Raw genomic sequence first — 10,947 nt, 5'->3', positions numbered from 1 at the left:
CGCTCATGGGAACTTGGTATTTATGATGAGATGGTCAGTGACTAGGACCGGTATCATCATAACCTGGCAATGACAGGTATTACCTTGTCTAAGAGTGAAGAAACTCTCACGTGGAATGGTAAAACAATATCTGGTCAGATTTCGGTACATGATGCCTACAATTATATCTTGTCGACTAAATCATCTGATGCGGCTCCCTACTGGTTTAGTAAGATTTGGGCATGGAATATCTCTCTCAAACTGGTTTGTTTTGGCTGGTTGGCATGGAGAAATAAAATATTAACATGGGATAATCTTTGCAAGAGAAGTTTACTCGGGCTTGGTAAATGTGCGATGTGCAAAAAAGAGATGGGAAATGCCAGATATCTCTTTCTCATTTCTCCTTTTGCAATTTCCAATTGGAATGGAATTCTGAAGATACTAAATATATTTGCCCAATGGAACTCCAAATCTATTGAAGACTGTTTAGCTGAATGGACTTCAAATTACAAGGTATATCGGTGTCTTACTTTTTACATCTGATGGGGAATTTGGAGATGTAGAAACCCATACATTTTTGAGGATTTTGTTGTGGACATTCATCAGTCTTGTGGGAAGATTATTTTTTCTTCTTCTTCTGAAATTGGTATGGTTACCAAAAAGGCTACACAGAGAAATATCAAACAAGTGGATGTCTTGAAAAGAATCCCTATTGGTTTTTTCGATGAGGCAGTACGCAATAATGCTTGTGGATGTGGGGCGTATGTTGTATTTAAGTCAGGTTTTTATTTCCATTTCATTTGGAATTGTGGGGAGGGTACTAATACCTGTGCTAAGATCATTGCTTTATGGGGGTATTGTTCTGTGCTAAATGGATTTCAATTGAGTCTATAGATATCTTTGGAGACTCAAAGGTGGTTATAGATTGGATGCTGAAAAGGTCTTCTATGGAGCCTCGTATGCACATCAATTGGATGAATCACATTAATATGTTGACTGACAAATTCCAAAGGTTGACTTTCAATCACATTTATAGGGAGTAGAACGAAGTTGCAAACACATTATCAAAGGATGGATGCTTAAAATCCCAGGAAAAATCCACTACTTTGAGTTCTACAATGACTCTCTACTGAGATTAGGGAAGATAGACATCATATAGTTTCTCTGATGTGCAAGCCACATTCATATTTTTTTGTGCACAAATTTGTTTTTTGCAACATAGATGACTCTATAAGTAATATGTATTAGGAATTTTACTATATTAATTTTTGTTTCCTTACGTGTTTGGATATATGCTTGGATATACATTGACACTTATTTTGGATGGTGCAATCTAGATAAAATCTATGGGTTTTTTTATTGAAATTTGGAGCATAAAAGTAATCAAGCAACAATATATTAGTGGCATTTGTACTCATGTAAACATCCTTCTATTAATAGAAATCATGTTTGTTTTTTTTTTTTTTGGCCTTCTGAGAAAAAGGAATATTTTATATTGTTTTGAAATTCCCAAAATTTAGATAGCTTAACACTTGTATATCACACAAACAATGTTGTAAAATAGATAGAGAGTGGAACGGATGCCCGCTGAAGGCCCTGCTCCCGCCTGAACTCCCTGTGCGCCTCTGCCCTCGCCCCCAGGCTCTGCCTGGTCGGGCCCTCGCGCCCCGACCTCCTCTGTGTCTTACAGCGCGGACCCTCACGGGGCCTGCTGCCCGTCGGTCTGATCCCTCACGCTTTCAGCGGGCCTGCAATGGCAGGATCCGCTTCCCCCCCTCCTGCTTCAGAGAACCAAGAAGAAATTTTCGCCTCCCTTTTGTCCGAACCATCAGATGCTAGACCGCGCCCCTCTCAAACAAAGTTCATTAAAAAGCTGGATGAAATACCCGAGGTGAATCTCCCTCCTTCTCTACCAAGGAAATCGGCAATAGCTCTATCAGAAAGAGGACTCGTAGGTCAGTTTACTGGGCTCTGGCCATCCCCAAGAACGGTTCAAAAATGGGTGGAACGCAACTGGAGCACAATGATTCAAGGGAAGATCGCCATCAGATTTTGTGGCCGCGGGTATTACACCTTTCTGTTTGAGTCAAAAGAAGACAAGAATCTCATCTTCCGCAATGGCCCCTACTTCATGGACACAAGAGGCCTCTATCTGAACAGATGGACCCCGGACTTCGATCCGGAAATGGATATACCTAATGCAGTTCCTGTTTGGGTGCGCCTCCCTCACTTACCGCTTCACTGTTGGGGGGACGAATCGGTAAAAGCCATCGGCAATGCAGTTGGAAAATACATTGACAGATCAGAACCAAGAGAGAACATGCACGCATGCGCAAGGATCTGTGTGGAAGTCGACCTAGGGAAAGGACTGCCTGAAGCCATTAAGATTAAGGTGGACCAGTGGACGCACATCCAGCAGCTAGACTATGAACAGCTCCCCTTCAAATGCAAGGTATGTCATGAGTATGGTCATTTTGCAAATAGATGTAGCAAGTTAAAAGCAAAAGAAATAGAAAATAACGAGGAAACCACAGAGGGAACATGGGAACAAGTTAAAAGGAAAAAGTCCTCCTCTAATCAGGGCCCCAGTTCCACAGCCCCTCCGGCCTCAAGCCTCCCCCCCCTCCCCCCCCTCCTCCTACCTCAACCTTCCCTTCATCCTCTAATCCCTTCGAATCTTTAGCGGCTGAAACCCCTCTCTCCCCCCCTCAATCCCCTCGCCCAGCTTCCCCCTGTTCAAATCCCCCTCCCTCTCCCCCCCCCACCATCGAAAGAATCCTCACAAGAAACAAAGCCAAAGAAGCCAATCAACCTTCTGATCCCCCGAGAAAAGTAGGCAGGAAAACGAATAAAGAACTCAGGGATGAAACAGCAGCAAAGGAGATGGCAACTGGAACACAGCAACCCATGGACTCATATCTAGGCAAGTTAAAAGGAAGTGGCGAAAAAACAAAGGAGAAATCCGGACCCCACCCCACAGCCGGTAAATAATGAATTTGGTCTCTTGGAATTGTAGGGGAATGGGCTCCTCCCTAAAGCTGAAAGCAATCAAGGATCTACTAAATCAGGAACAGCCAGACATTCTTCTAATCCAGGAGACCAAAATAACCGAGCAGGACTTTCTTCACCAAACTCAACGATTTAAAAATTTCTCAGGTCTCTCCAAGGGTTCAGACGGGGCATCAGGAGGAATAGGAACATTATGGAACAAAAACAAGTGGGAAATCACCAACTCACACCAATGCTCTTGGTGGATCAGAACAGACCTAAAGCATAAAAGCTCGCAGGAAATTTATCACATATTCAATATATATGCACCCAATCATTACAGGGACAAAGCTAGTTGCTGGAACACCATAGAAGAGGACATCTCCGTTCTCCAAAGCAGCAGGCTAATTCTCGGGGGAGACATGAATCTGATAAGGCAAGTGGAAGAAAAGTATGGTGGCAGTTACCATGCAGATCCCTCAAGAGACAAGTTAGAATCTATTATTCAGCTCTTCAACTTGATAGACACCCCTCTGTCAAATGGAAAATACACTTGGTCCAACAAAAGATCAGGCACACACAACATCAAGGAGAGGCTGGACAGGTTCCTAATTCAGGAAGGTATAGCAGGCAACTTTCAGTCAATCAAGAGTAAAATAATCCACGGCTCAGCTTCGGACCACAAACCGGTGGTCCTCACATTGGATAAAGGTCCAAATCTTGGCCCCCTCCCTTTCAAATATAACAAAAACTGGGACCTCCATGAAGATTTCCGCACCCTAATACAAAAGAAGTGGGCTAAAGAAGTCATAGGGTCGCCTTATTTCGTTTGGGAAACAAAGCTGAAACAGCTTCGGACAGTAATAAAACAGTGGGCGAGGGAGCAGGCAAAACTTGACAGGAAAAAGAAATCTGAACTGCTAGCAGAGATGGAACGCTGGCACAAAGAAAAAGAGCAAGCTCAATATACAGCTGAGGACCTCGAGAGGGAAAAAACTTTGTACAAGGAGCTTTACCGGCAAAATCGTGTGGAGGAAGAGGAACAAAGAATAAGATCCCGCTGCCTATGGCTGAAGGCTGGGGATAAAAACACTTCTTTTTTCCACAATAATATCAAGATCAGAAGAGCCAGCAACCAAATAGACAAAATTGAAGTTGCAGGGAGTGAGCTGAAGGAACAAGAAGAAATAAAAAGCGCAGCCTTTAATCATTTTAAGGATCTTCTTACAGCAGATCGCCAACAACATAACAGCGAGGCTTTCCTTAGTATAATAGAGAGCAAAATAAAAGAAAACCACAACAATGAGCTTGAGCAAGACCCTACAGAAGAAGAAATCAGAGAAGCCACCTTCACCATGCAACAAGACAAGGCCCCGGGGCCGGATGGCTTCACGGTTGCTTTCTACAGGCAACATTGGGAAACTATAAAGAAGGACTTTGTGAGAATGATAAAGAACGTCTTTAGAAATCACAAGGTGGGGGAAAACACAAAGTCATCACACATAGCTTTGATCCCTAAGGAAGCAAATCCAAAAACCTTCGACAGATTTCGCCCCATATCGCTTTGCAATGTCTCATACAAGATTATTACAAAAATTCTCGCCAACAGATTAAAGAAATTCCTTCCCCTTCTAATCTCTGAGAACCAGGGCGGCTTTGTCCCAAGTAGGCAGATCATCGACAACGTCATTCTAGTTCAGGAAGCCATTCACAGTAGCCTCAATAGAGGAGAGCGGGGAATGATCATCAAATTGGATATGGCAAACGCTTTCGACCGGGTGGACCACACATTCTTAAGAGCAGTTCTTAAAAAATTTGGCTTCTCCTCCAATTTTGTCAGCATCATCAATGGGTGTATCTCTAACCCCTGGACCGCCCCTCTGATCAATGGTCGCCCCAGCAATTATTTTAGAAGTTCGAGGGGACTAAGGCAGGGCTGTCCCCTCTCCCCCTTCCTCTACATTCTCATGGCCGAGACACTGAGTGCTCATCTAGAAAACCTTCGCAGCAAAAAAGAAATCACGGGCATACGCATTGAAAGAGGAATTAAGGAGATCAATCACTCGCTCTTCGCGGATGACACTCTGCTAATTGGGGGAGCATCTAGTCTGATGGCCAGGAGGTTCAAAAGAGTTCTGGATGCCTTCCTCATTGCTTCTGGGGGCAAATTAAACAATAGAAAATGCAAAATTTACACTTGGAATGTTCCCCTTCATATTCAACAAAGAATTTCTCAGATTCTAGACATTCCTCTGCAAAGAAGCTGGAGCTCCTTCTCTTATTTGGGTCTACCTTTGGCAAAAGATCACATTAAAGCAGAAGTTTGGACAAAACATATCGAGAAGATGAGAGGCCTCCTCCAGAGCTGGGGTGCCTCCTGGCTGAACCTTGCTGGCAGAACCATTCTCATAAAGGCTGTCCTTTCAGGCCTCCCTATTTATCAGTATGCGGTAATCATGGCCCCGCTAGCACTCATAAGCATATGGAACTCATTATGAGAAGTTTTCTCTGGCAAGGGGGAAAACAGGACACAAAGAAATTCAGTCTTGTTAATTGGGACCAAGTCACTCTACCGTATGAAAAAGGTGGCTTATCCATAAAAATCCCTAGTCTTTCCAATCAGGCCCTGGGGCTCAGGCTGATTTGGAAGATTCTTTCAGGAAATGGCTTGTGGTGGGTGGAGACAATAAAAAGAAAATACCTCAGCGGTCCGAACTCCAACATTCTCCATGAACCAATTATAGACAGGCCTTGTACTCCAATGTGGAGATTGATTAAAAAAGTCTTACCCCACTTCAGAGGAAATGCCTCTAAAGTCCCAGGCAGCGGAAAGAATGTTAAAATTTGGCTTGACAGAATTATGGGATCCAATCCAAGAAATTCGCTTCAAGAATTAAGACCTCTTCAAGCTTGGATGGAGGAGCGAAACATATCTACTCTGTTTGACATATCCTCTTGGTCCCAAAACAGGTGGCTCGATTGGAAGGACTTAAATCTCCCTCCGGAGCTCAGAGATCTTTGGCACAACTTGAGACTCTCTCTCTCTGGCTCTGCTCCAATTAACAAGGAGATGGATGATAGATACATATGGGATACCTGTGGCGGAAGCTTCACAGTGAAAGAAGGCTATAAATCTCTGCAAAACATGACTCCCACAGTAAATTGGAATCTTCACAAGGCAGCCTGGAAGACTGAATGCATCCCAAAGGTGAAACACTTCAACTGGGCCCTCTTAAAAGGGAAAATTCTAACAGCAGAGAACTTGAGAAAGAAAGGAATACAAGGCCCCTCGATCTGTTGTTTTTGTCGAGCTGAAGAAGAGTCCATTCATCACTCCTTCCTTAGTTGCCCCTTCGCACAAAGCTGTTGGAAACAGTTAGTTAGCCCTCTGGAAGTTACAAGAAGCTTTGATCAGGTGAACAACCTACAGAGAAATTGGAACAAAGAATACCCTTTGAGCAGGAAAGGCAAGAATAATCTCATAAGAATTTGGAAATGCATTCCAGCCACGCTGTGTTGGAACATCTGGTTAGCTAGGAATAATTATGTCTTCAAAAATGGACAGCCTAAAATAGACAGGATCATCGCCAAGACAATTGCAGGGATCTCAGAAGCTATCAGTACTAACTATATAGCACTCCCAGATCAACAAAGTTGGACAAAAGATGAGAGAGATTGGTATAACAGTTTTAACATTAGCCACTCTCAAAGTCCCTCCCCTCAGCCGAAAGCTCCGCAGAAGAAGCACAATTGGAAACTCAGGGGAGACAAAGAAGAAATAAACAAATGGATCCTCGCTTAGAATCGTCCCCTTCTTCTTTTTGATGGAGCATCAAAGAGCAACCCCGGGAGAGCCGGTGCTGGAGGTATAATCAAAGATCAGAAGGGGAACCTCATTTGCAGCTACGAATGGGGGCTCGGGATCGCCAGCAATAACGTCGTCGAAGCTTATAGCTTGTTACTGGGTTCCTCGATTCTTCACAGGTTAGGTCTCCGGAATGCCATAATCCTTGGGGACTCGACAATCATTATAGCAGCCATGAACGCAGGCAAAGATTTCAATAAAGCAAGTATAAATAACATCAAGGCGCGGATAACAGACAATCTCAGACATTTGGGGGAAGTCACCTTTATGCACGTGTTAAGAGAGAACAATGTAGAGGCAGATTCTTTAGCAAGCAAAGCGGTCAATCGGCAACAAGGACAAGTCAGTGAGAATGGCAGAAACTATGCAAGAGCAATCCCATAAGAATCCCAGTTGTCAGACAGAACATAAGACAAGCTCCCGCAGAATTTGTCAGTACATCAATCACACCTCGGGTTCTCCTTCCCTCGATTCTCCTTTTTCTCTCATTCCGCCGGCGTCTCCCTCCCTCCTTGATCTCAGAACATCTCTCCCCCATTCTCCTCGTGACTTTCCCTTCGACTTTTCAGGTAACCGTCCCTTCCACACCCTTGAAGTCTGCCTCCTAAATCCGCAAATGGATCTGATCTCAGCTTCCCAGGTAAAAAATCTCCATCACCCTCATCATGACAGACCTCTCCCGCTAAAAACTTCACGGAGAGCATGCAGGCAGAGGCTTCTACAAAGGACAGTCAAAAGGAGCAGCAGAAAGAAGATCAAATGGAGGACACAGTGAACCAATTCTGGTGTTAATCTCATGGAAAGTAAAGTCTGCCTTATAGATGGCCTTTTTGTTAGACAGTATAGTAGATATCTTTTTCAGCACCTTCTTCTCAAGCTAAACTCTCAGAAGTCAAGGGCTGCGCCCCTTTTTTGGACTTCTTCTTTATTCCCTCTTCTAGCATCTTATGTATCATCTCCTGCTTACTGCAGTTTTTATAATATATGAGTAGACGACCTTGTAAAAAAAAAAAAACACTTGTATATCACACATATGATATACCATTTTTCAGAGAAAAAACCAGCATAGATTTATATTAAGGAAATATAAAAAACCTCCATAGGAAGTGGACCTATATTGAGGTGATATATAGACAATTTTGTATTCTAGGAAAAGATTATGGGTCAAGGAATTGTTCGTACCTGCAATGAAGTGCGTAGGGTTGAGCTAAGGCTATACTTTGCTACCGATGAAGATTTTACATTGTACCAACTAAGAACCACTGCAATTAACCGCACCAACCAAAACCAAACAAATAAGGCCTCCAGAGTATTTATGGAATGGAACATAGAACAATGCAAAGCGAAGCCATACATAGGCTGAAGAAGGCTTGCCAGAGATGAATTTATGAGGAAAGGGAGAAAAAAAATAGAATTGACCGAAAAAACAAGAAAAACAGTGTTGATTTCAAAGAAGAAAACCTTGAATGCTGAAAAACACGAATAATCAAATCTACTTCTTCAAAGTGGGAAAACCTATTGCCAAACTAACAGTGAGCTTGTTAAAGTGACCTTTACCTTATTATATCTATATATTTTTAAAAATTTAAATTTAAATGGTTTTAAATAACCTAAATCAGCGTAATTACTTTTCAAACTTACCACAGGGCACAAATTAAAACAGACATGAATTTAAAAGGCAAGAAGAACTCAATGTATCATCTCCCCTGCCATACCCATTTAATTTTGAAAGCTTAAGGTTAATTTTATATAACCTAAATCCAATACACCTCCCCTTTCCAATAACAATACTAAATGAAACAGACATGAATTTAAAAGCTAAGAAAATATTGACGAACACTAACAACCTCGGCTATTGCAACCTATGACTTTCGTACTGTACTCGCAAATTTCACCAAGAATAATAAATATTGTGTGTAGGATTGAGGTTGAGGCTGTACCTACTAGCGGTGAAGACTTAACGAAAACCACTGCAACTAGCCAATTTCACCATGAGTCATAAAGGTTGTGGGTTGTCAGTCTCTGTCTTCCAAATCACCAGCTCCATTAACTGCAAACCAATAAAACACCACCTCAGAAGGATGAAGGTTCAGTCTATGATGGAACATATAGCAATGCAAAAACGCTTCTGAGAGATGAAAGCATGGGCAAAAGGGGAAATAAGAAAAAACAGAGACCATTTTAAAGTTGGGGTTACTTGAAATGTTTACAGTGTGAAATGTGTGTTGCCATGAATCAATAGCACCTGCTTTGCATGGTGGCCAGATGTTCAATATAGTTTCCATATGGATGTAGTATTTTAACAACAACATTGGTGTGGGCTTTCATGTTCCATTCACTGTCTGTGGAAAATTGTCTGATAAAAAAATTGGTCTATTGAATATCACAAATTAAAAAATCGTGTCAATTGAAATGACAAGACACCAACTTTCCTCTTTTCATAGTTTTGATAGATATCAAAGTAATGATAAAATTTTATAATTTTATTTTCACTGTAATTTTTCAAATATATGTTATAAATCAATTACAATATTTTTTAATATTATAGATTAAAAATGAAATTTATCATAATTTGTCATTTATTTTTTACTTTTAAAACTTGTGTAAAGAAGCAAAAATCCATTTTTAAGGATTGAAAACTAAATCTTCATAAAAATTGATGAATAGTGCGAGCGAAAGTTGGATGGAATAGTTTCTTAATTCATTAAATACTCAAGTTCAGGGCTTCCTATCTGTGGGAAATATATTGAAGTAACCAAAGCATAGACCAGTCACCAAGGTGTTTCCTTTAACCATAAAAACCTTTAGTGCACATAATATCATGATATAGTAGGAGGGCGTTATGCCTGACAAAAATATGTATAAAACAATAACTCTGGATACATTATAAGCCATCTAAAAACTAAGTATAGATAATCAATAAAAAAAAGAATTGAATAGAGCGCAGAAGACATTAATACATGCATCCATTTTGTTGAAACAAGTCCTCACAATCACAAATTGGTTACACTTCGAAAGTTGACAAATGAGTTAATTGACGAAACCAAAGTATGTAGAGTGTTGTTTAGTCGAGGTCATTTTCCCCAAAGGGGTTAACTTCAAGCGTTCAACGACTCTCTAGGCGGTGGGCTAAAGCGCAAAATGCTTCTTATCTTGAGAAGGCAACCTAGATAGGGCTAATCCCCCAAGGTAGGAGGGGGTATAGGGGGAGGACGAAATATCTAATGTATTAATCCCCCAAGGTAGGAGGGGGTATAGGGGGAGGACGAAATATCTAATGTATGTAGATTTTAGTCGTTTTTCCATAACAAATGGATGAAATGAAGGTAGTCTAGACTCAAATTTGATCAAAATTACACAGAATTATCAAATTTATCAGAATTAAATGTTCAAATCAAATATTTTCCCATATAACTTAAGATGTTTTCCAGTAAACCCAAAAGGAGTTGGGAAACAGCGATCCCACTATTGTTGTAGGCTTAAATAGAAATTTTCCACAAATAATAGAATTTTTCCATAAATTGATAGGCCTTTTTAGAAGCTTTTAAAAAAATAGACATAATGCGCCCATAACCCCTAGAAGTCAATGGCCAATCAGAAAATTGACTGTATGGTCAAATCTCTAAATACCCAACCCACACCCAAGCAGGAGCTACTTCCTCAACCTTCTGGTCAAGCATGCTCCTTGTATGGAAAACTGAAAAACATAATGACGAATATGCGAAAGGGAATCCACATGTTAATAAGAAGCGTGTGCAAACCTAGACCCTTGAAATAGAGCCCCAAAAAGCTTGTTCTAGCATCCTGGCCTATTATACAATAATATGTATTTGACGAAATAACAGGACGATATACTTTTCTAGCCATCTTTCTTTGTTATTTGAACGAGAAACTTCCCCACAAGGAAGAGCGCTCAAATCTTTCATGTACAAAGAAACGTGATAACCCCGAAGAAAAGGAAGATCAAGCAAATGTCACACCAAATTTTTAAAATTTTGCACCTACACCTTACGTGAACCTGGGTCTGCATCAACACGCCACTTAGGTGTGTTTGTATGGATGTGTGTATAAGTTTCTGAATATAAAAATAATTGCAACCTAGCAAAACAATGTTT

Source organism: Pinus tabuliformis, chromosome 5_2 (genome assembly GCF_031772625.1).
Source record: "Pinus tabuliformis cultivar Carrire ecotype Pingquan chromosome 5_2, CPIR1, whole genome shotgun sequence".
Taxonomy (NCBI): Eukaryota; Viridiplantae; Streptophyta; class Pinopsida; order Pinales; family Pinaceae; genus Pinus; species Pinus tabuliformis.
Note: the sequence above shows the minus strand (reverse complement) of the source record.